The 22,068-nt window shown below is 52.1% G+C and overlaps 1 protein-coding gene across 5 annotated transcripts in view; it reads left to right on the forward strand.

Moving 5' to 3' along the window:
- Positions 1 to 2,641: 2,641 nt before the first annotated feature.
- The window catches only part of gatad2ab (GATA zinc finger domain containing 2Ab), a 35,449-nt gene continuing 16,022 nt past the window's right edge, over positions 2,642 to 22,068 (forward strand). Inside the window, exon 1 of one of the 5 annotated variants that reach the window (XM_069186179.1) lies at positions 2,642 to 3,110. The gene's annotated coding sequence lies outside the window, so the exon portion shown is untranslated. Of the gene's footprint in view, positions 3,111 to 3,162; positions 3,181 to 22,068 lie in introns of those variants that run through there. The other 4 variants (XM_069186175.1, XM_069186177.1, XM_069186178.1 and 1 more) reach the window with 4 other exon arrangements.

Raw genomic sequence — 22,068 nt, forward strand, 5'->3', positions numbered from 1 at the left:
GGGACAAAAGTATGCAAATGCCTTGATCTGCCTGAGTGTGAGCAACTTTTTATGTGACTGCGTTCGCTTGGTGCCTTAATTTTGTTTTTTTAAATAAAGCCCCGCAGACAAGGCTTTGCCCCTTCTTGACAAGTGTTGTGATGGTCACCTGTTTTCCAGGATTGTTTCTGTTTCTTAAGGCAAGCTCGGATCAATATATCATTATTGGCGTTATCCCATGATTGTTTTGGAGCAAATCGGATAAATAAAAAGAGTTGCGTGACCTCTGTTGCTCCCCCTTCACCCCCACCCCCTTTCCTGAGTGCTGCGCTAATTGGAACACAAAGGATGCTGGAGCCCCTCTCTGCTCAGACGAAGCTCCTTCATGACATGTGCTGCCGGTTTCAGGAACGAGAGTGGTCCTGCTATCCGCTGTGGTCTAACGGCTTTCTCCTCTGTTTCTCCGCGGAGCCGATCGAGCGTAGTGGGCAAAAGAGAGAGATGATGTGCCTCCTTGGGGTTATTGCTTAACTTGAATCCCCGGAGGCATCAAATAATGCCCTAATTTGAAAGAATAAAGTGATGTAATCCTTACTTGGGGCATGTTATGCTTTTCATTCAATGCATTGAATCATTTTTCCAGGAGCAAACACTTAAATCCAGGTGTAGACGGGAATTACTGATGGTATGTAATATCATTGCTAAACAGCACATGAGATCCAAGTCAGATTCGTTTTGTTCCTGAAACCTGCAGGCTTGCGAATGGAAGTCACACTTTGGTTTTTCATTCTGAATTCGCAATGAGCTCTTTCCCTCCAGGGCCAGAGACTCTGGCTGAAGGACAACGTGTCCATCAGACCCCCCATTTCAGTGTTTTTTCTTGTGGATCAAGACTTCTGGTTCAGTTTGGTTGCTGATGTTTGCTTGTGAAACGAACTTTATTGAGTGTGTGCCTGTGCAAACATTTTGATCACGATCATGAAATGTTATGTATGATCCTGTGTGATGAAATGTACTTTACCTGTCCTGCTTGGTGTTTTCATGATTTTTGCCCTATTTTTACCATTTTAAATAAAAAAAATACAATTGTAAATACAGTTGATAGCTACTGTACATCCAGACGCCTGAAAAAACGAGCTTGTTCCTCATCCTCGAACTCCCTTTTCTCCTAGCAGATCTAAATAATATTCACAATTCTTTTTAGTTCTATCATCTCCATTTAACTTTGCGTCTTATTATTTGCACTTATTTAAAACAAACTATATAATGTCTTTCCTGATACTGCAATTATATTACTCAATTATTTTTTTAATTTAATTTTCTTTCTTTTTTCATTTTTACAATTTAAAATGTATGTGTTAACAGCTACTGGTCATCCAGGGTATGGGGAAAAATAATTGATAATTCATATAATTCATTTTAAATGTGTGGTATTAGTGGCAATGTTACATTTATTGGTCTTGAGTGGGCATGAAATGTATTGAGATATTCCCTAAAAGGTTCCCTAACCTAAATGTAGATCTTCTTGGGCTCCTGATTTGCATTTCTCCTGCTTCTCTGTGTTTGGCCTCTAATTTCAGATAGTATTCACAAAGGAAAACTGTTTAAGGAAGTCTTACGGCAATATACTGCTGGTTATTTTCTTCGTTTACGTTGATAAACCACCAGCTGCTTCAGGTCAGTGAATTTGGTGGCAGATAGTTTAGTGGCATTTATTGCGAGTGAGTTTTACTAACATTTAAACCCAATCGTGAAATGGCACTGTAGTCTCGACGTCTCCCTTGATCTCAGTCAGGTGGGCAGGGGGTATTTGGATCCAGTTTATTTCTATATCGATCTCTATTTTGCCTGCTTATTGGATCCACACCAGCGGTGAATGTGCTCCTGTCCAGTCCGTTGTCGGCTCTCCTAGGAGCAGGCTGTAGCTCAGCCTCCAGGCAGCTGCTAGCACCCACCCATCTGTTTTCCAACCGTTTCATCCCGTACAAGGTAGGCGGAGGAGCTGGAGCCTATCCCAGCAAGCAACGGGGCGCAAGGCAGGGTACACCCCGGGGCAGGACACCAGTCTACCACAGGGCACACCCAGGCACAGTCACACACACACACACACTCACACCGGGGCCGGTTTTCCCAAGCCAACCTACCAGTACGGACCGTGGGCTGTGGGTGGAAACCCACGCAGAACATGCAGACTCCACACAGACAGCACCCCGGGGTCCAGAACAGATCCGGGGGCTGCCATGCAGCAGTGCTCACCACTGCGCCACCATGCAAGCACCCATGAGTTTAGAAATTCATTAGAACACAACTTGTATTGCAAGTGGAGGGAGGGGTGGGGCCAGGGGGCGATACAGGACACACAGTATCCCTCCCCAGGCTGTAAAAAAGTCAGCAGGGGTGGCTTCATTAGAACATTTTATACTCTAAACTCTGCTCTAAACTACAGCATTTCGTACTGGACACACAACGAGAACGTTAACATTTATTTGGCAAGAATCTTTTTTTAAGCCCCCTTCCTAACTGTAGCTTTTAAAAGAAATCAGTTGAGACCCATTTAGCTGTTCTGCTCTGTTCTCACTGTTTTTGCATCGCACCGCTTAACGGGCAGAGTGAGTTCTCCCTGGGCTCTTAGTCACGGGAGTCGATGAGGGGAGCCGGGGGGGACAACGATGTGACATTACGAGCTCGGCAGGAGTCGTGCCGAGCGGCGAGGTGAGGACAGGCGGAGCGGATCTGAGACGAGCTGAGCTGCCCTCCCTTGACTTGGTGCATGTGCGTCCGTGTGTGTGTGTGCGCACGCCTCGGGCAGTGGCCGCGCACCGGGAGGGCCGAGGAGGAGCCCACGGCGCCCTGACCGCACGGAAGGGGATGCTGCAGCCGGCGAGCTCGGTGCTCCGCGGTGGTCAGTGGCTGAGTGTACTCTGTCCCCCCTGGCGTGCCCAGTGCGCATGCCCAGTGCGGTGACGCCGCGGCTCCATGTGTGAGAAGCGCATTATTTGGCAACCGGAGCTTCAGCGGGGAGGGTTGAAAAGGGGGATCCCCAGGAATTAAACACCGAATTACGGGGGAAATCAGTCGTCCGAACCGCGAGGAAGACCCAAAGAGGAACGGAGCAGCGCCACCTCGACTCCGTAAGTTGCGGGGTGCCCAAACTTTGCGGGGCCGTGAACCTTTTTTGTCTTGAATTAATTGAAACCGGGGGTAAGTTTTTTTTTCCTTCTTCCTCCTCCTCCTCCTCCTCCTCTCTCCTATCTGTGGTGAGTGAGCGTTAGGTACTGGCTAGTGTTGTAATTAATACACCTCTCCGGGCTGCACCGCCACCCCCCAAAAAAAAAAACCGAACTAAAACCACAAACCTTCGGGCGAGAGGGGGCAGAAAGTCGCCCCCCAAAAATCCAGTTCAACTCGGGCCGGAGCCGTCCCGGGCTGGAACTGGACAGGCTTCGGGTGGTGGTGGGGGGTTCCCCGAGGTTATTTCGGGGTTTTATTTCGCCGTGAACGTGCGAGGAGCGGGTGGCCGAGCCCCCGGGCTGCGTCTGGGCAGCGCGGCGAGTGGCCGTGGGGAGCTGAGCTTCTCGGCTCGTCTCTCCTGTCCACTTCGCCTTTTTTAACCCCTCCATCACACACACACACACACACGCACCAGTTTCAAAAACACTCTTTGCCCCTCTTTTTACGGGTTAAAAAAGAAAAACAAAAGTGTGCGGCCCCGGGTTGTTGGCGTGGGGGGCAAAAATAATATATTCGTGAGGAATATATTCTGAGGAGGGATGGTGGTGGTGGTGAAGTTTGGAGTGTAAAAAGTTTAAAATTTCCGCGCAGGTTTTTTTTTTTTTCGTCTTTCATCTCCCCTCTTCTCTCCCTCTCTCTCCCTCTCGCCCCGAGAAGGCAGGCTAGGTTGTGGCGAACCGGAAACCCAGGTTGTGTGTGTGTATGGGTGGGGGGGGGGGGGGGGTCTTCTTTTATTTTAAAAAAAAAAAGATTTAAAAAAAAAGTTGAGCTGTATTTTCACCCAGCACTCCTCCCGCCCGCTCCTCCAGTCTCGTTCCGCTTCCATGCACGTCGACGGTGTTTGGGGGAAATAACACCGTCTCGAAGAGCGCGGTTTTAAATCCCTCTACGCTGGGAGAAAAGCCGGCTTTCCCGAGCCTTTCGGATCCCAGTGCGTTGTTTTTATTTTCCAAGTTTTGGGGGGAGGTGGTGGCTGGGAGGAGGAGGGGGAGGAAGGAGAGCCGGGATTGGGAGAGTTGGAGGGAACCGCGGGTTCGGCGTAATGGTGGACGGTATTTTGTGTGCCTGGTTTGAGCCCCCAGTCGTGGCACTTAACCCGACTGGCAGCCAGTCTGCGCCTCCGTGTCAGAATAAAAGTCCCCGTAGTCTTCCTACTTCGCTGCGCTCCCAGTTCAGCGGGCGGCCTTTCTCTTCCTCCTCATCTTAAAGGTGTACACACACACACACGCACGCACGGGCGCGCACAGCCGCCCCGCGTGCCCGCGCACGGCCCGGGGCCTGTAGGCACGCAGGACAGCCCGTGGCAGGGACAGGCTGGTTTGGATGATGCGCGGGGGCAGGGGCCAGGGTGAGGGTGAGGGGGGTCGCTCCGAGCCTGAGGCGTGCGCGCCTGTCAGGAGCTCCTGTGTGTAAGTTCACGGGGCCTGAGAGCGCCTTTATTTTGAGAGAGAGTTTTCTTCTTTTTGGTGGTTGTTGTTGTTGTTGTTGTTTTCTGCTGCACTTGGGTTTGGGGTTCTGCCATTTAGGTACCTGCCTGCGCAGGCTTGGGGATGCAGAACGCAGAAGTAGCCTTTTGCATTGCAATAGGCTGGGATGTGCAGTTTTCTTCTTAAATTCCCCGACACTTGTTAATCAAGCGCGCATCTGGAGAGTGTCCCTGTCTTCACAGCAAGGACACACAGGAGTCCTGACTCTCATGTCGGCTGCCTGGTCGGTCCTGGATCCCAGGCGTTTTGGTATTTCCCAGGTTTCATTGCCTGTGACTCTTTATAGTGCAGGAAATGTTGCTGTACGTTTTACTACTTTATGTCGATACCACAGTGAAAAAAGCATGTTTTTTTCGCATGGTCCTGTGAGACCACAGTCGGCGCACAGCAGTGCTGGAGCCCCTGTGAACTGATTGGGTTTTTGCAGAGAACATAGTGGAGTTTTCAAGTAAATGCTCTTCTGCTTGGGCCCAACAATTTTGTTTTTTGTTCCTTTCAAAAAGTTATTCTGGTTGACCTTAAGTAACCCTGCTAATAACCACAGTGCAGAACCCTAGGATACACTGAACAGAGTGCCAGACTGAAAGCTGGTCTTTGTCCAGGTCCAGACTACAAGATACCCAAAATAGCCTTTTCTACCTGGATTGTTTTTTTTTTTTTTACGACGGAGACTCAGGAAGACGGATGCCCTTGTGTGTGTCATTGCCGTGAATCTAAACCTCCGTTTCCCAGATCCTGGTTCAGATTGCACCTCGATCTGCCCCTGCGAATTTGAGGAAAGCAGGAAGCAGGGGATTATGGGAGGCGGGGGGGGGGGGGCGAATGGGTAATCTATCCAAACTAGCACACTGCATAATCAGCAGGGCCACATGATGGACGGAGGGGGGGATGGGAAGGGTGCCAGACACCAGACTGGATTGCAGCACCTTGGCATGAGCCTGCGTCTGTGACCGCTGCCTCGCGGTTCCTCTCGTACCTGCGAGCAAAATGGCCTCTCCCTCGCCTTGCGGCAGCACTGGTCAAGGTGCTGGGGAATTCTGAGGTTTATTCTCCGACCCGGGCGGCGCGGCGGGTTGGCGTGGTGGGGGGGGGGGTGGGCTGCTGGGTTCCGCCCCCTGACCCCGGGGGGGGTGCTGTCTGCGTGGAGTTTGCATGTTCTCCCCGCGTTCGCGTGGGGTTCCCCCAAGGTGCTGCGCTCTCCTCCCGCTTTCCAAAGGCTGACCGGTAGGCTGATCGGATTCTGTGAAAACTGACCCCGGCGTTGGTGTGTTTGTGGTGTCCCACCCAGGGCGTACCCCGCCTTGCGCCTGGTGCATGCTGGGAGAAGCTCCGGCTCCCACACGGCCCTGAATGGATTCTCCAGCCTTTCTCCCCCCCCCCTTTTAGCCCCCTTCAGCTGGGGGGGCCTGGAGTAGTTGATGGAAGACATTTTGACCGCGTTGATGCCGGGCCATTATCTAGCTGCCTCTCCATCCTGCTGTGGCTGTCTGGAAGCCACAGCTGACCCAGATACAGCGCCGACTGAAGGGAGAGGCCGGTTCAGAGCCCCTCTGCTGCGGGGCCTGACTCTCTTCCCCAGTTCACTCCCTGCTGGGAAGCTCGGGTCGCGGAGGGGGGCAGGAGTAAAACAGACGCAGGCAAAGGCTTCAGCAGTTGGACTGGGTGCTGGGGCATCCTCCACCAGGTGCACCGCCTCGGCCATTTGCATAATAATGCAGCTGGGCTCTGGGCAGCTCAAAGGTCAGCCATATCTTTCTCTTTTTTATTTTTGTTGAGGACGGGGGGGGAGGAACCGGCTGTGCTTTACTCCCAATCAGATGTTTGCCGAGTGTTTTTGATGGAAAAACAGCCTGGTTTTGCATCGCCAAAGTGCAGCTACAGAGGATGGTTTTGCATCAACCTTGTCCCGGGGGTGGGTGTACAAAACCTTTAGCCTCAGCTCTCTTGCAGCTGAGGGCCTGGCCTCTGAGTACAGTAATTAAAAATTAATTGCAGACTCACTTCAACCTGAACCACTTATGTCACAACTGAGCTGTACTATCAGTTCCTACCATGGGCAGGACAATAGCTTTTTCAAGTGCGGGCTTAGGGCTGGTATTTTATCACCACATGTTGCTGGAGCACCCCACAGCCTTTCATCACTCCTCTGCATCGTGGTCTTTTGGTTCAACGGCTTAATAATGGACGTTCAGTATTGAGTGTGATCACAGATTTTTTTCAGCATTTTTATGTTTTGTCTAGATTGAACCGGTTACACCTTCTTCTCTGAAAACATCACTGGTCACTAGTTTTTACTGTCCTGCCTAGGACGGTATTTCTATTTTTAACATCATTCAGGTATTGGGAACTATTAGACAAGATTTGATCAAGAACAGATTATCTTTGTAAGTGAGCATTTAAAAAGAGACTAAGTGAGACGACTAAAACTGAATTCAGAATGGTAGACCTTTTTGTAAGCGAAAGTTTCTCTCTTTAAATAAATTTAAGACTGGCTCTGTGGAGAAAGCCATTCTGCTTTCTAGTGCTAACCTTTATGTTTCTGGAATGGACAAGATCAATTGTTCTTCAGAATAATGGAGTGGAGTTCTTTGTGGTGGGAAGCGTCACATGGCTGCTTCGCTAAGCAACCAGAGAGGAGCTTCCTGTTTGAGGACCTGAAAGGTGTCCATGCATTGCCTGCGGAAAATTCTGGGAAGGGCCCACCTGCCATTTGTCATGTCCAGCTGTGAGACGGAATCATAAAGGGGAGCAATTATTAACATGATGGGTACATTGTAGTTCGGTCCAGCATCCTTCAGCTGGGCGTGTGCTAACCTTATTTGTGCGATGGGGAAATTGGGTAAGGATGAGAAAATGGGAGTTCCATTTCTTTGTAATGTTGCCTGCTCACTCTTGGTGGTTTAGAGTGAAGGCCTGCTGCTTGCGTTGGCCGTCCGAGCTGTCATCTGCAGGCATGGAAATCGGAGGGGCTGCCAGCGTTCCTCTTGGCCTGCCAAGGAAAACGGCTCAAGCCGATGAAGTATGTCTTAAGACGCTGCAGTCTCCCTCCATAAATTAAAACTTTACCTTCAAGTCCTCTCCTCTGCTCTTATTTTTTTTCACCCAAAGTTATTTCCATGGCCTATCCTCGTGTGAACTCGGAATACTTGTTCTTGCTGGAGTCCGATTTCGGATCTGTCTGCCTTTTCTCCGAGGGGTCCCAAAAGCTACTGTTAGGCGTAGGAAAATCAACGACTGTCTGACTTTTTCTCTGCATCTTTATTTTCCCCTTTTATTTTTTTTTAGCTTGCACCATTGCGCAGGGTAGATCAATTAAAACGGCAAACGCACAGTTTGAACATCAGAATGGCTATTGAATCGATCCCAGGATCTCGTTCAGCTGTTGCGCGAAAGAAACCAGGGTCTCTGCTTCAGCTGCATGGCTGGTTAGCTCGTCCACTTCTCCTTCAGCTCTTTGCGTAAAGAAGCATCTCCTGTTGTCGGGTTTAAATGCTTTTCAGCTTGGTTTCCACTCATGTCTTCTGCTGTGGACTCTGAAGATGCCCCTGGGTTGATATTAATACATGTGAGAACTTATTCAGTTCGGGTCCCCCTGTTCTCTCTTTGAGACAAAAATAGATCAATTCTTTTGGGCCCACAAAGTTCCTGGTAACACCAGTACCCTTTGTGTAATATGGAGACCAAAATTGAATGTAATATTATAAGTGAGAGCTTACTGGTGTGTGGCACAATTTCAACATCCCTTGATTAGCAAGTACAGTTCTTCACATTCTTTTCAGCTGCAGTGATGGTTTTGCGAAGGAGCTGAAGCCCCTCCGGGGTAGGCTGTCCGAGACCTGCTGGCTCAGAGTTTGGGCATGCTGTGCTAGGAGCTGGGGAAACGTCTCTTCTCTGGTTTTACATGGTTGCCTGCGGCTTCTTTAGGGTTACCAGCTCCAGCTTCCCGTGAGTCGCGGATGGGCCGAAGGTATGAGCAGGCCCCGGGTTTAATCAGAGCTGCGATTCGATTGACCACACCAGGTTACATTACTGGAGCTGTCGCAGCACTTTCAAAACGGGGGGAATGAAAAGCTTTACCCCCAAAAAAAGTTATCCTGTCTTATAATTTGGTATTAAATGGGATATAATACAGTTGTGATTGCCCCCCACACCCCCCCGAGATGCTCAAAAGTTTTTTTTTTTGCTTGATGCCTTTTTGTCACAGCCTGAGGTAAAGCTGAGTCAAGCACCTTTGTCAGAAGCCGTAACCGGCTGGCTTGTCATTTCTGTCTGCTGGATGGAGATCAGTCAGATATCGGCTGAAGGGCGTCTGGCACGTCCTTATTTTCGAACTATTTTATCCTGCGGTTGGTGTCATGGAAACTATACCAGAGAGTGGGTCGGACACGACGAGTCGAATAACAAGGCGTTTCATGTGTATGAAAGTATGCCGGTGTGTATGAAAACACGCGTAACTGTTGTGGAAACACGGTCACAAGCTCGGCGTTTAATTCGTTCTCAATTCGAGTTTCTGTGGGCACAAGTGCAGGGCAGCGAGGCCTGTTCCTGCCTTTGTCACGTGGGGGGGGTGGGCGGGGGCTGTCCCACGGCGTGGGCAGGTGGGGGAACTGGGAGCTGCCGTCGGCGTGAGACCACCCCGGTGGGCACCCCGCCGTTTCATGCAGACGATGCTCTCGGGGCCTGCAAGAGCAAGGCCTCCTTATTCTCCTGTGGGATGGAGATGGGTCGCCCGGCCGCCCTGTACTGCGGCGCAGGTGCCGCACGGGCCTCCCTGGTGTGGGACCACCAAGGACCGGGCCGGCCCGGGCCCGGCTTCCCCCTCTCTTAACCGGAGTGTCCCGTTCAGCTCGGGGGTTTTCCTTGGGTGAGGACCAGGTCGGCTTTATTTCCTCTTCCTGGCCAGGCGCATGTGTGTTACTGGTTTGGTTTTTCTCGCTACAGAGTGCAGGTAGAGTGATGGGCTAGTTCTTTCACTGGTTTTTCTTTAGAAAGCAAGGATCTTTCCCCGTGGCCGTCGGAGATCAGCGTGACCATGTGCTACTAGCCCGATGCGTTGAGCTTCCAGACCACTCGCCATGTGCAGTGCAGCAGCAGCGTGTGGGACAGGAGGAAACCACTTCTTACAGACCTTTCGCTTTTGGTATTGCTTTGAGTGAGGTAGGACGGGCAGCCGTGTAATCCCGCTTCATTGAAATCGTAAACTGTCGTAGCAAGGCTGAAGTGGAGCAAACTCTGGTTTAGGAGTAGGAGAGCTGAAGCTGACGACAGGGGGGCTGTGTTCGAGGTCTGGCAGGTTAAACTGGTTTTGGGGAAAGACCTGCCGCCTGAATTGGGATCTCGTCAGGGTCTGCCCCGTGCACAAAGGAGGAAATTGGATACAGTCGTTACTGAGGTGGCTTGCTGCTGAAACTTGCATGTTGCCTTGTCGCTGTCATGGTTGTGTGTGTGTGTGTTTGTGTGTGCGTGCAAAGCCGCAGTCAGTTGGAATGAATTACGCCGCAAGTTGAGTCACTGGCAGCCCTGCCATCGGTGCTTCTGAAAGTCTGTGGCGCGAAGGACAATCAGATGGCAAAATGCTGAGACGGCCTGATCTCCGCGAGCTGCGCTGACCTGTACAGAGAGCTTCCTGGGCTGATGAACGCCCGCAGACGGCAAGATAAGAGCGTGTCCTTCCGAGGGCAGCTGGGTTCGGATCAGCCCCCGGGGCCTCGTCTGTTCTTTTAGAGCCCCGAAAAAACCGCTCCTGCTCCCCGAGGCCCATCCGCGTGTGACGCGCGCGTTTGCAGTTCTCCGCTCCGTGTAATTTAAACCGCTTAAAGCATCCCAGGAGTTCAGCTATATAATGTGAGACGCAAGGACACCACCCCCAGCTCCGTTCGGTCTGCCACGAGCACAGACCCCTTTTTAGGAATCGGGGCTCCTCCTTTTTCCTCTGGTGATCTCGTGAAGGTTTCACTCCTTGACCCCGGGTGCCAAGGGCCTGTTGCGTCTCTTGCTGGGTTCGGAGGTTTGCCTCCCTGTTCTTGTTGCCAGCCGGACTGGGGCGCTGCCTGCGGGGAGTTTGCATGTTCTCCCCGCGTTTGTGTGGGTGTCCTCTGGGCGCTCTATTCCCATGTCCAAAGACATGCTGGTGGGTTCATTGGCTTCTGGGGAAAAACTGAGCCTGCTGTGAGCTTGTGAGTGTCTTGACTGTGGTCCTGCCTGGCGCCTGTTGCTTGCCCAGATGAGCTCTGGCTCCTTCGCAATCCTCTATTGGATAAAGCATTTAGAAAACGGCTGGATGTTGCGATCGCCTTGATTTTAGTGAGTTAAGTAGTCTCTCTCTTCCCCCCACCTTATGTGCCACATTGTGGGACAGAGAGCCCAGAGTGGACACTGCATCAACCAGTTATAATATAATATTAAGCTATAATAAGCTCCCCCCCCCCCAACTCCCTCCCTCCGTATGTGAAGAGCTTTGGGATTCTTCGGGATGCAGATCACTTGCATAAATGTAAATAATTATTGTGTATGTTTAAATTTATTGGGAAAAAAATCTAGGATGAGCCCTGATCACGGGAGGGTTATCGTGAAGTCTGGTTAACATAACAGCTGATGGGGGCCCCCCCCCCCCCCCCCATGCTCTGCTGTCTTTTAGCTGGCCTGGGAGATGCCTGCTGGCTTGGTGCAGTAAACAGGAAGCTCAGGAGGCGACAGGCGACCGCTGCGAGCGAGTTAGAGATTTCAGTTTGCCTGCTCGACCTGGGTGCCTTGACTTTTTGCCAGGAGTGGAGGATGGGCAGCCTGCGCTTGATGGAGTGTCGTTCTCTGCAGAGCGAGGCAGGGCCTGCTGTGTGCTCCGCAGCTCTGGGCTGGACGGCGCAGCCCGGCGGGGAGTGAGGAGGCCGGAAAGCACAGGCCTGTCTCCTCCTGGGAGCGCTGCTGGGCGGAGCTACCTGGATTTATTTTTTCCTCTTCCTCCCGTTTGTCTTCGAGATGAGTGCAGTGTTCCCCATGGAGTTTACTGTGCAACGCTTCCAGGTTTTCCGGTGCTCTTCGTTTTGGTTAAACAAAACCCCGTCTTTTAAGGTTGTTCTTTCAACACCGCTGCCTAAGCTGACATTTCTGTCCATCTCCAGACCCTCCTCGATACCAGGGGCCATTATCTGTAAATCCCTTTGTAGCGTTGAAACGGATTTGGAAATGGGCGTCTGGGGCAAAGGACCCTCGATTAGATCAACGAACCCTTACGTGGTTACAGCCAAGGAAGGCATTAAGATTATCCAGCCTGTTGGCAGCTAATTGATCAGCGGGTCCCCTCCAGCCGTGCCTTGAGAGAAGCCAGGACGCTGGCTTTGACATCTTGGCTGGGTCGCTCGCCCCAGACTGGGCTGGACTCTGGATTCAGGATGCTGAATGTTTCAGTCGGGTCTCCTGGCGTTCTTACCCGTTCAAGGCTGAAAAGGTTTCGGGTCCCTTAGGCTATCGATGATCGAAATGGATGCTGGGAACCTGTTTGGTTAGGGCCCTTGATGGGAGGCAGGGGGGCCTCTGTTTTTAAAGCTTCTACAAAGAAAGATTTGCCTGCCTTCCCCACTGGGAGTTTGCCCAGGTTTTATCTTTGACTTGACAAATCTGCGCCTTCACAAGCAGCACTGTCCACTGTGCACTAGAGCTGTGGGTAGCTTTTAGGAAGCAAACGTTCATGCCTGCCTGGCTAAGCTGAAGTGCATCAGTACAGTAGGTTATACAGAAGTCCGGGCTAGGAAAAGACTCCCCACCCCACCCCTTGCTTCGAGGGGGCTTTTGTTTTAGAAAGAAGGGGGTTGGGCGTACGAACCTGCTCCTGCTTCCCGGCAACATTCTGTGGAGGTGAAGGAGCGGTTTTTGGGGGTGGGGGGGGCTGACGTGAGGTGCTGACAGGTGGGGTTTGCCCAGGTGTTCCCTGGGGAGCCCTCCCATGGGGCAGCTCCTGCTCGGCCTGTCTGTCACGCCGTCGCCCTGCCTTCTGCTCAGGTGACTCATCCGGGCGCCGCGTCCGCTTGCCGCCGTGACTGTGCTCGCGCGTCCTCAGCAAGCTCGTCATATCTGGAAACCGGGGGTTTTTTGTTTTTCTTCTTCTTCTTTCTGGAGGACCTTCTGCTGTTGCCACAGGTGCTGGATGGGCTTCCTGTGTGCACGTTAGGAGCCCCGTGCTGCGCTGTGGTTTTGCAGTAAAAAACCCCGATTCCCATCGTGAATTGGGGAGGGGGGGGTATATTAACCAGGCGTTAATATCCACTGGAAAACAGTCCTGGGGCCTGGGACCTGGTTAATGAGCCGGAACTTTGTTTCTTGAATTTGTACCGTTGAGGCCGTTTTCTGAGAAGCTTCATGGGGGCTGTGGTAGAGGGTGGGGGGTGGTGTTTGGAGTGGGGTACCTTGGCCCGCCTGGCGGAGGTGTGCAGCTGCGGGTGACCCCCGAGACGACCGGAATACACCTCACCTCCCGCTACTGCTGCTGCGGCAGTGTGCGCGACACCGAGGCGTCGTGTGGCGTCGCGATTCGTGAAATGCGTTGTAGCAGAAGGACGAGGCATTTGCATGGCATTGAAGTGTGGCTCGCAAGGAGAGCTCCAGAGCTGCACTGCAGCGAGGGAGGGGAGGCGGAAGACCGTTTGACAGTGGGAAGGTCTTGGCGAAGTGTGGAATCAGAAGTGAGCAACGGCGTGGCAGGTGCAAAAGTGAAACAGTGGAACGAGTGTGTGTGTGTGTGTGGGGGGGGGGGGGGCAGGCACCAGTGTGGAGCTGTGGTTAGGGTCCGGGGCCTCGGGGCTGCAGGGTTGCGGGTTCGAATCCCAGGTGAGAGGCTGCAGGAGCGAGCGAGTTGCTTCACCTGAACAGCCGCAGTACACATAACCCAGCCCGGGGAAAAACGTCAGCCACGTAAATGGGTCGAAACGCACTCCACCGCCCTCCTCCCTCGCCAGTGCCTGAATTCTCTGATGTATTTTGTGATCTTTTTTTTGTTGGTATCGCTTAAAGTGGAACCATTCATTTTAAAATGCGTCAGTTGCATGTTAAGATCTGCTGTTTCAATTCTACTTAAGGAACGGTAATGCTAAATCCTTTTCTGCGCATTCGTAGACAGTGTCCAGCCTACTTAACGATGTGAAAAACACATACTGTTAACATTGAGAAAACGGCAGCAGTGTGAATTAATTCAGGTCGGCGCGACCTGGTTCGATGTTGGTATCGGTTCTGAGAGTCAGCCTGGGGGGGGAGAAACCCACTCGTTCGGTCAGACGGCGAACGCCTTTCGTGGATTCGGCCTGCGTCCGGTTAGAGCCGCGCTCGCCCGCCTCCGTCGCTTTTTAAAAGGGAACCCCTGGGGCCGAGACCAGGGGGCCGCGGGGTCCCAGGGGGCCGGGGACCCTGTGCTGCAGCAGGCGCGGTCCTTCTGAGCAGGCGGTAACCTGCCGTCCTGTCCCTGCCAGCACTGGTGAAGGGAGTCCTGCCTAACGTCCGCTGCTGGGTGGTTCAGGGTTCTCTCGAATGGCTACTGTGCAGTATCCTGTTGGGTGCTGCCCTAGATATAAAGAGCTTTTGTGGGGGGAATTCAATGAATCCTTAACCTCAAAGAATTCCTTAGTCTTCTCATTGCCCTGAAGACACTGGAGAACACACCACCCCGTCTTGACCTCTGTATCATTAGCCGCTTTTCCAGTGGCTTCAGGGCGGCTGCTTTCCTGCAGGGTTTTAACCAATTTCCAGTTTCCCAGCAGCCTCTTTTCCAGCACAGTCCGGTCCAGCAGGGCTGCTCGTTCCTGTACTTTGATTCTTCTCCTGTTCACAGCAGCTCAGCTGCAGTCCAGCTGTCTGCTGTCCCTTCTTCAGCAGCCCTTTCAGGGCAAATCGGGGTTCTTCTGACCCAGCAAGGAGAGAGAAATACGCTGCGGAAGATCTGCCACTCAGGCTAATTGGTTAAAACCAAATCGAGCCATCAGCCAATTCGTTGATATAATTCACGGACAGGATATCGTCCCAGTTCATTATTACAATGTATGCTAAAATGGGAAAAGACCATTTGTTTCATCTTAACTGGTTTGTTACTTTAGGGGGAAAAATGCCAGTAAAACCCGTTTGTTCTCTGCTCTACTCTCGTACGAGATGCCCTGTTGCTTGTGTGTCTTAATGTGCGTAGAAGGTTTACGCTTGTGTGTTCTGGTCTCTAGGTGAGGCCAAAACACCATGCCGGTCGGTGTGTTGATTAGTCAGGAGTCCGAGTCGTCTTGCAAAACAGCCCACAGCTCTAAAACGCAGAACAGAAATGCACTTTTGCCGTTCATATACTGATGCGTGTTTTCTGGGGTGTTTAAAGAGCAGCTCATTAACGGTTTGAAAGGAGTGCCCTGCCCCAGACTGAATACAGTTCCAGTGTTCCCAGTGCAGTGCAGGTGAAGATTGCTGTGTGCGCGGACAGGCCTGTGGAAGTGGTCTTCCTGCCGGCCTGCAGAGTGAACCTCCCTGGCGTGCCTGGGCTGCTTGTGCTCGTCGCTGCTCCGTTGCCGGGGGTGCCAGGTGCAGACTCTGGCGCTGGCGGGGTTAAGTGCTTCCATTTTGTTAGACCACGCCCCTCTTGGACTGATCCGCCGGTAGCGTCGAAATGGCAGGGCTTAACCCTTTGAGGGCCGGAGGGAGCCCTGGCTGACGCGCGTCGGAGCCACCTGCTGCCGCCCGCCTCTGCAGTCTGGGAGAGAGAGAGATCATGCAGCTGGGGCTGGTGGTGCTCAGCCCTGTCCGGGGCTCTGCCAGCTCTGCCCCCCCCCGCCCCCCAGCAGGGCAGACAGGAGTAGCGCTGGTAGGCTGTTCAGGCTGCTGGAGCAGCTGGGCTCTGCCAGCTGGGGCCAGATGAGGCTGCTCTTATTGCTAGAACCACCAAAGCCAAAAGGAGGAATTTAATGTGGGGGGGAGCTTGACTTCATGAGCACGGGTATTTTACTCTTCAGAAACGACTGGGGGGGGGGGGCGAAAGATTGCATTGACTTTCTCTTTTCAGCTGCTAAAATTCACTCAAACTCAAGATGGGGAAGTACGTCATTTCCCATGCTGGAGAGGTGAGCTCTCCCATCAGCTATTAATAGCTTGGACTTCCCACCATCCGGAACACTTTGCTGCTGAGGCACCGAGGTTGTGTTGCTGCAGGAAACCCATCTCGGCGCCCGTTATCGTGGGTTTTGTTCGAAGTCCGGCTTTCCCTAAAGTTCTCCCGGCATGTTTCTTTTCACTGCCTCACTCCCCTGCCCCTGTGATCCAGCTGGTGTGGTTTCTTGAGCCTCGTGGCAGCCGCCATGTTCCCACCCCCGACGCCTTGAGAAGGTGCAGCTGTGGTTTTTGATCGCCTCCTGAAAGGGAGTTGAGAGTTGGGGACCTGTGTAAATTCCGGCGTTTTTGTTTTCGTCACCTCATTAGAAATCGTCCCTGTAGTTCTGTTCGTTTCTTTCCAAGATAAAGCTGGATTCTCCCTCTCGTTGTTTGTAGCGAAAATTGTCTTCCGTTTTCCATATCGGAACTATTTGGGCGGAGTGGTGGCTCTGTGGCTCAGGATCTGGGCCCTTAACCCCAGCTGCTCCAGGGGCACCGTATAAATGTCTGACCCTGCACTCTGACCCCCAGCTTCTCTCCCTGTCTGTGTGTCTCATGGAGAGCAAGCTGGGGTCTGCGAAAATAAATTCCTAATGCAAGAAATCGTATTTGGCCAATAAAGTGATCTGATCTGCTATTTAAAGGTGCACCCTGAGATTTCCAGGGATTTCTGTACTTCTATTCCCCACTTATCCTGAGCGTGGCGGGAGTGGGATGGCGTGTATTCTTCTGCAGAGCCCAGTGAGCGCTGCAGAGGAGTCTTCCCCTGTTGTTGTGTGTTTGCTATGGGCTGCCAGGCAGGACTCTGGAAGAACTTGTTTCCAGGGCAGGAAGGCGCAGGTCTGCCCCTTGACACGCACACATCCTCAAGCGGGTGTGTTCACGCATGCGGGCGCCCATGAGGATCCTCGTGCGTTATTATTGTGCCCCGTTCTCCCCTCGCGAGGGGACTTGCGTTGCATCAGACGCTGATTAATTCAGGGCGGAGTGGTGGCTCTGTGGCTCAGGATCTGCGCCTGTGGCTGGAAGGTTGCCGGTTCATATCCCGCAGCCAGCAGAGGAATCCTACTCCGCTGGGCCCCTGAGCAAGGCCCTTAACCCCAGCTGCTCCAGGGGCGCTGTATAAATGGCTGACCCTGCGCTCTGACCCCCAGCTTCTCTCCCTATCTGTGTGTCTCATGGAGAGCAAGCTGGGGTCTGCGAAAAGACAAATTCCTAATGCAAGAAATTGTATAGGGCCAATAAAGTGATCTGATCTCTTATCTTATAAATGTGGTTTTCAGGATGCCTCCCCTCCGGGTTCAGTCCGTTCAGATCAAACCCAGGGATGTCCCGGCATCTTACCTTTTTTTAAACAAAGTTCTGCAAAAACAAAAACACCGCCTTGACCCACTTCGTCTCGGAAAGCGTGCAGCCTTGTTGATCTGAAGCGAAGAGCTGCTGGCTGCAGCTCTTGTTGCCAGTGACAGCTGCTCCTGCCCTGGGGAAGCCAGCCTGGCGCAGCAGGGCAGTAGGCTCCAGGGAGGACATGTTGATGGGCTGCAGGACGCGGTGCTCCAGGTGTCTCTTGCTTGGCGTGTGGCTGCACGGGCAGGTCTCATTTCCATGGTAGTTCCTTGCACAAAATAAATAAGCACAGCAGATCCACTTGCGCTGTCTCCCCGGCTGTGATGTCTTGTTCCCCCAGAAGGCTTAATGAAGTTGAACTCTGCAGAGGATTGAGCACCGAGTCTTCAGTGATGAGTCTCTGGTGAATTCAAGCCTGCTACTGCTTTTGTTATTTTTTTTATAAAGGGGGGTGGGGGGTATAAAATTGAATGATGTGTGAAGACGGAAGAATCGCATCAGCCATTTAATGTGTGGAGACACCTGTCGCATGCCTCCATCATTATTAACCATGCGCAGTAAAAATAAAAAAAGAAAGAAAAGCCCGTTGCTGTGATTGTTCATAAGTCTCGCTCCAGCGGGCGAGCGGGAGAGCGTTGTGAATTTTCCATCGGGATCTCCGGTTTTCCAAAGCTCCTTCCCTGGCCGGTGGCGCTGGGTGCTGGAGTGGGTGTCTTCCCCCGTGCAGCCCTCTGGCCGTCGGGACGGGGAGGAGAGCTGCGCAGAGGGCTCTCGCCTGGGAGACGTGGAGCTCCCGTGCAGCGATTCTGCAATACTCGTTTTTTTTTTCTCGGCTCGAGCAGAGCAGCGCGCAGCAGAGCTCCTTCTGCATGCTGGTCGGTTTGTGCTCGTGTGAAGTGCAGGTAGACCAGTTTCCTGCATTTAACCTCGATCAGGTCCCGTGTCGCAGAGCTGGGGAGAATGCTGTCCTCCCAAGTAAGGCTTCTAAGGAGCCAGCTGTGGAGCTGAAATGACACGGGTTCAGATGAATCAGGTTTGGTTTCGGGGGCCGTCCTAAGAAGCTGGTTTGGGGTTGGAGAGTTTCTGAGGTTTTCCCAAGCACTCAAACCAGAGCCTCCTTTTGTAAGAGAGAGTTACCTTGATGTAGATCACGGCTACACCACTACCACCAGCTATCAAAAGCAGAGGGGCTGGCTTCTTAACTTGAAGACTGCAGCTCAGCAGGTCAGTACTTTGGGGGGGGGGAGTTCGTAGCTCTTTTTTTTAGACAGGAAACCGGAAGCTCATGAAAAGAAGCCACTCATCTCCCCTCCAAGCACCCCCTCCCGCTTAGAAAGCTAGTCTTCCTAATGCACTTTGCGCGTGCTTCTGCCTCAGCTGTGCTGTGGTTGTTGTTGGTCTTTTATAAAGAACAGGTCGCTACATTGTCTTCGGCGTCTCCTTCTTTTCAAACACCCTCAAGGAAACCACATTGCATTTCAAGGATCAGCCCAGGCAGCACCTTCCGCACCTGGGTTTTCACTTCTGTAGCCTCGGCCCCCAACAGAGTATTGATTATTTGCCTGTTATGGTGACTGGGTCTTTTCAGACCAAACAGCTCAGAAGTGGCTTAGATCAACTTTCTGTTGCCTTAGCGAAGCCTGCTGAAAACAGTTGGTTTGTGCGCTGAAGCCGGGCAAGTTCCGTGCATCCCCCCCCCCAATTCAGTCCCATCATCCCACCGCCGAATCCCTGGCGCCTGCGGCGAAGCGTTCCTGCCGGTGCGGGGTGGGCAGGGCCAGATGAGTCAGCGGGGGGACCCACTAGTGGCAAAACCACTAGTGGGCCCCTCCCCACATCAGGTGATCCCCTGTTTTCCCCACTAAGCCAGTTTTCAGTAAGTCAACAACAGTAGCTGGTGTAACCTTCTCTCTTATTCGCGAATGGCTGCCTACCCATCCCAGCCTTCTGTACTGGCAAGGGGGTCCCGATGACCTGGTGACTACCCGACTCTCTTGTGTCGGCCCTTGTGAAGGTCTGAGGCGAGGTGTGCTTGAAAGCCTGCTCGTTTTCTTCCTGTTTTTGCCAGGAGGCCCGAGTCGCGGTGCTTCTAGCTCCTTTCCTTTCGCGCGGGCAGATTTTGTCCTCCCCTGGCTGTTGCGACTCATATATTTGATCTTCTTCTTCTGATCCCTGCCTCCAGAAGCCCCCAGGCCAGGGCTGGGCCTGGCTGAAGGGAAGCGTTCACTCCGTTCGGTGTCTTTGAACGTCTGCACGAGCTCGTTCGGTTAAATAATAGAACGAGTTTACAGAAGCGTTTAGACGGCTTTTAAATGAGTGACTTTCTTAACCGCGTGCGTGCCTGGTGATCTCAAGGCTGGGAGAACATTAGAAACAAAAATAATAAATAAACCTTACACTTTTATATCGCACTCTTCTGGACACTTCACTCAAAGCGTTTTACAGGTCATGGGGATCCCCTCCACCCCCACCAGTGTGCAGCCCCACCTGGTTGATGTGCCAGTCCTCTCACACACACCAGCTCTCAGTGGGGAGGAGAGCAGAGTGATGAAGCCAGTTCAGAGAGGGGGGTTATTAGGAGGCCATGATTGGTAAAGGCCAGGGGGACAAATTGGCCAGGACGCTGGGGTAACACTGCTTACCTGTTATTTTCCAGTATATTTTCTGTTCTGTTTGTAGTCTTTGAATGCATTTACCACTTCATGTTATCATTTGAGAAATATTAGTTTTTTAATGGTGTTCTGTTATTATGCGATCCTCTGGTCTAGAACTGTTTCTTTTTGCCCTTTATTGTCATTGATACAGAGCTGTCCGACGTGTACTTTCAGCCCCGAGACAAAGGTCATTTTCAAGGTTTGTAAGATATCCGTATGTAAACTCTTTAGGAGGAAAGGAAAAACCGTTACACAGAGCCTTGATCCTGCTGGTTAAGAGCTGGCTTGTGGGGGGCTGAAAGCGTGATTCTCTCTGGATTCTCGCAGCACGGAGCTACTTAACACGGGCGCCACAGCAGTCTCTTGTTCATTTGCTGCGAATGTGAAACTATTCCTGGTTGCTCTGAGAGGTCTTGTTCCGGACAGCTCGGCTCCGAAACGCCCGGGCAGCAGGCAGTCCTGTTTGCTCATGGTCGGAGAAATCCTCCGGGGGGTTTCCTGGACTTCTCCAGCGCTCCAAGAGGCAGGTTCGTCAGCGGGGAGTGTCCGAGGACATGAGCCTCGTGTGTCCCCCTCGGATTGGAATTCCGAAATTAAAAGAAAACCTAGCTGAATGCAGACAGGGTGTGGCTCTTTTTGATTTGGTTTTTGACTGCCACCAGACATTTTTTCTAAGGTGTTTGCCTGCTTTTTGTGTTGAAGTGTATTTTGGGCCGGTCCTGGTCCTGGCGGGCCGGTGTTCCTGCGGGTTTTCAAAGTCTCTTTCTTTAAGCAGCAGCTCCTAAAGCGCTGGGTGAACCTGTAGCATAGGTCCAGTTACGCCAGTAACCGGCTGGTTTAGGTCTTTCAGAGCTGAGAATGAATGAAGACTTAGACACTCCAGGACCCTCCAGGACCAGGATGGCCTAGCTCTGTGCTAGATGGGACCTCCCTGGATCCCTGGAAAAAGAAGAGCTCAGTGTAAATGTTTTCAGATTCCCGGGATAAAGGCCTTCACTTTGCTGTTTGAGTTGCAAAGATGTGCAACATGCCAATACTTTCTGGAAAATTATGGAATGAATTTGGAAGGGTTGTGCATTTGAATTACATTTCGGGTGTTTTTTTTCATGCAGACAGCAGGTCATAAAGAAAAAAAAAGTTATCGGATAACAACAATTACTAGCGTGTGTATAAAGGCCCTGATGACCTCAGTGTAGAGGCCTGTGTGTCTGCTCCCAACTTAAACTGGCTTTCTTATGCTCTGGTAGCTGGATGCAGCAACCTTTTTAAAAAAAAATAAAACAAGCAGAGAAGTTGGATGAAGTAGGATACCACTTTGGTGTGTGTGTTTTTTTTGTTGTGTGACACTTTTGTGCCACACTGGAGCAGACGACAAATAAGCCAGGAGAACGGAGAGAAAACTGGCCCTTTAAAAGTGGCAGCAGTGGCTGAGTGATGCTGTCTCTCTCTCTCCCTGCCAGACTTGTGTTTTGGAATGCCGGTGGCGTCTCTCTTGCAGACAGGCGTTGCTGGGCTGTTTGTGCTGCCAGTCCGTCTCTCGGAGGGTTAAAACCTGCTTCAGCCTCTCTTGCCCGCCAGCCGGTTCAGACCGGTTCTCAGGAAAGGGCTTTGTGTCTCCCAGTGAATCCTGGGAAGGGTCATGTGGAGCCCCAGTGATGTCACAGGGGATGAGAAAGACCTTGAGTCAGCTTTCTTTATCAGATGAGAGATGAGTGTGTTTGTGCGCTGCTGTGTGTGTGTGTGTGATACAGGTATTTGAGGACAGTGGGGTGTAATCAACACCCCCACCCCCCCAGGTGACTGCTCTATCCTTTATGCTATAACTAGACAAGGGGACAGGGCAGAAAAAGTTTGAGAAGTTTCCACCCTTGAAGGGGTTAAAAAATTCTTTATCCCTTAAGAGTTCGGCACTTCCTGTGCTGCGCAGCACTGTTCAGACGAGAGGCCTGCTCATCAGGAGGAGGACATAAAATTAGCTGTACAGCCATGAGGCTTGAACAGATCAACTGCACCACCCCCCATCCTTCTGCCCCCCTAAACTCACAAGGGGGTTCACAGATCTGGTACTCTGCCATGATGCAAGACCCCCACCCCCTCTGTCTTCCAGGAATGAGGGCTGGCGGCTCGGCAGTCCACTCATTTATCCTAGTAGCCCCCTCTTTTGTGAAAAAAAGGCCGTGGCAGGCTGTTGTGTTTTTTTCTGTGCTGTGAGCGCCCCCGGGAACGTGGCTCCCTGCTCACTGTGCCGTGGGGTGTTTCCCCCCCCC

Source organism: Lepisosteus oculatus, chromosome 29 (assembly GCF_040954835.1).
Source record: "Lepisosteus oculatus isolate fLepOcu1 chromosome 29, fLepOcu1.hap2, whole genome shotgun sequence".
NCBI lineage: Eukaryota > Metazoa > Chordata > Actinopteri > Semionotiformes > Lepisosteidae > Lepisosteus > Lepisosteus oculatus.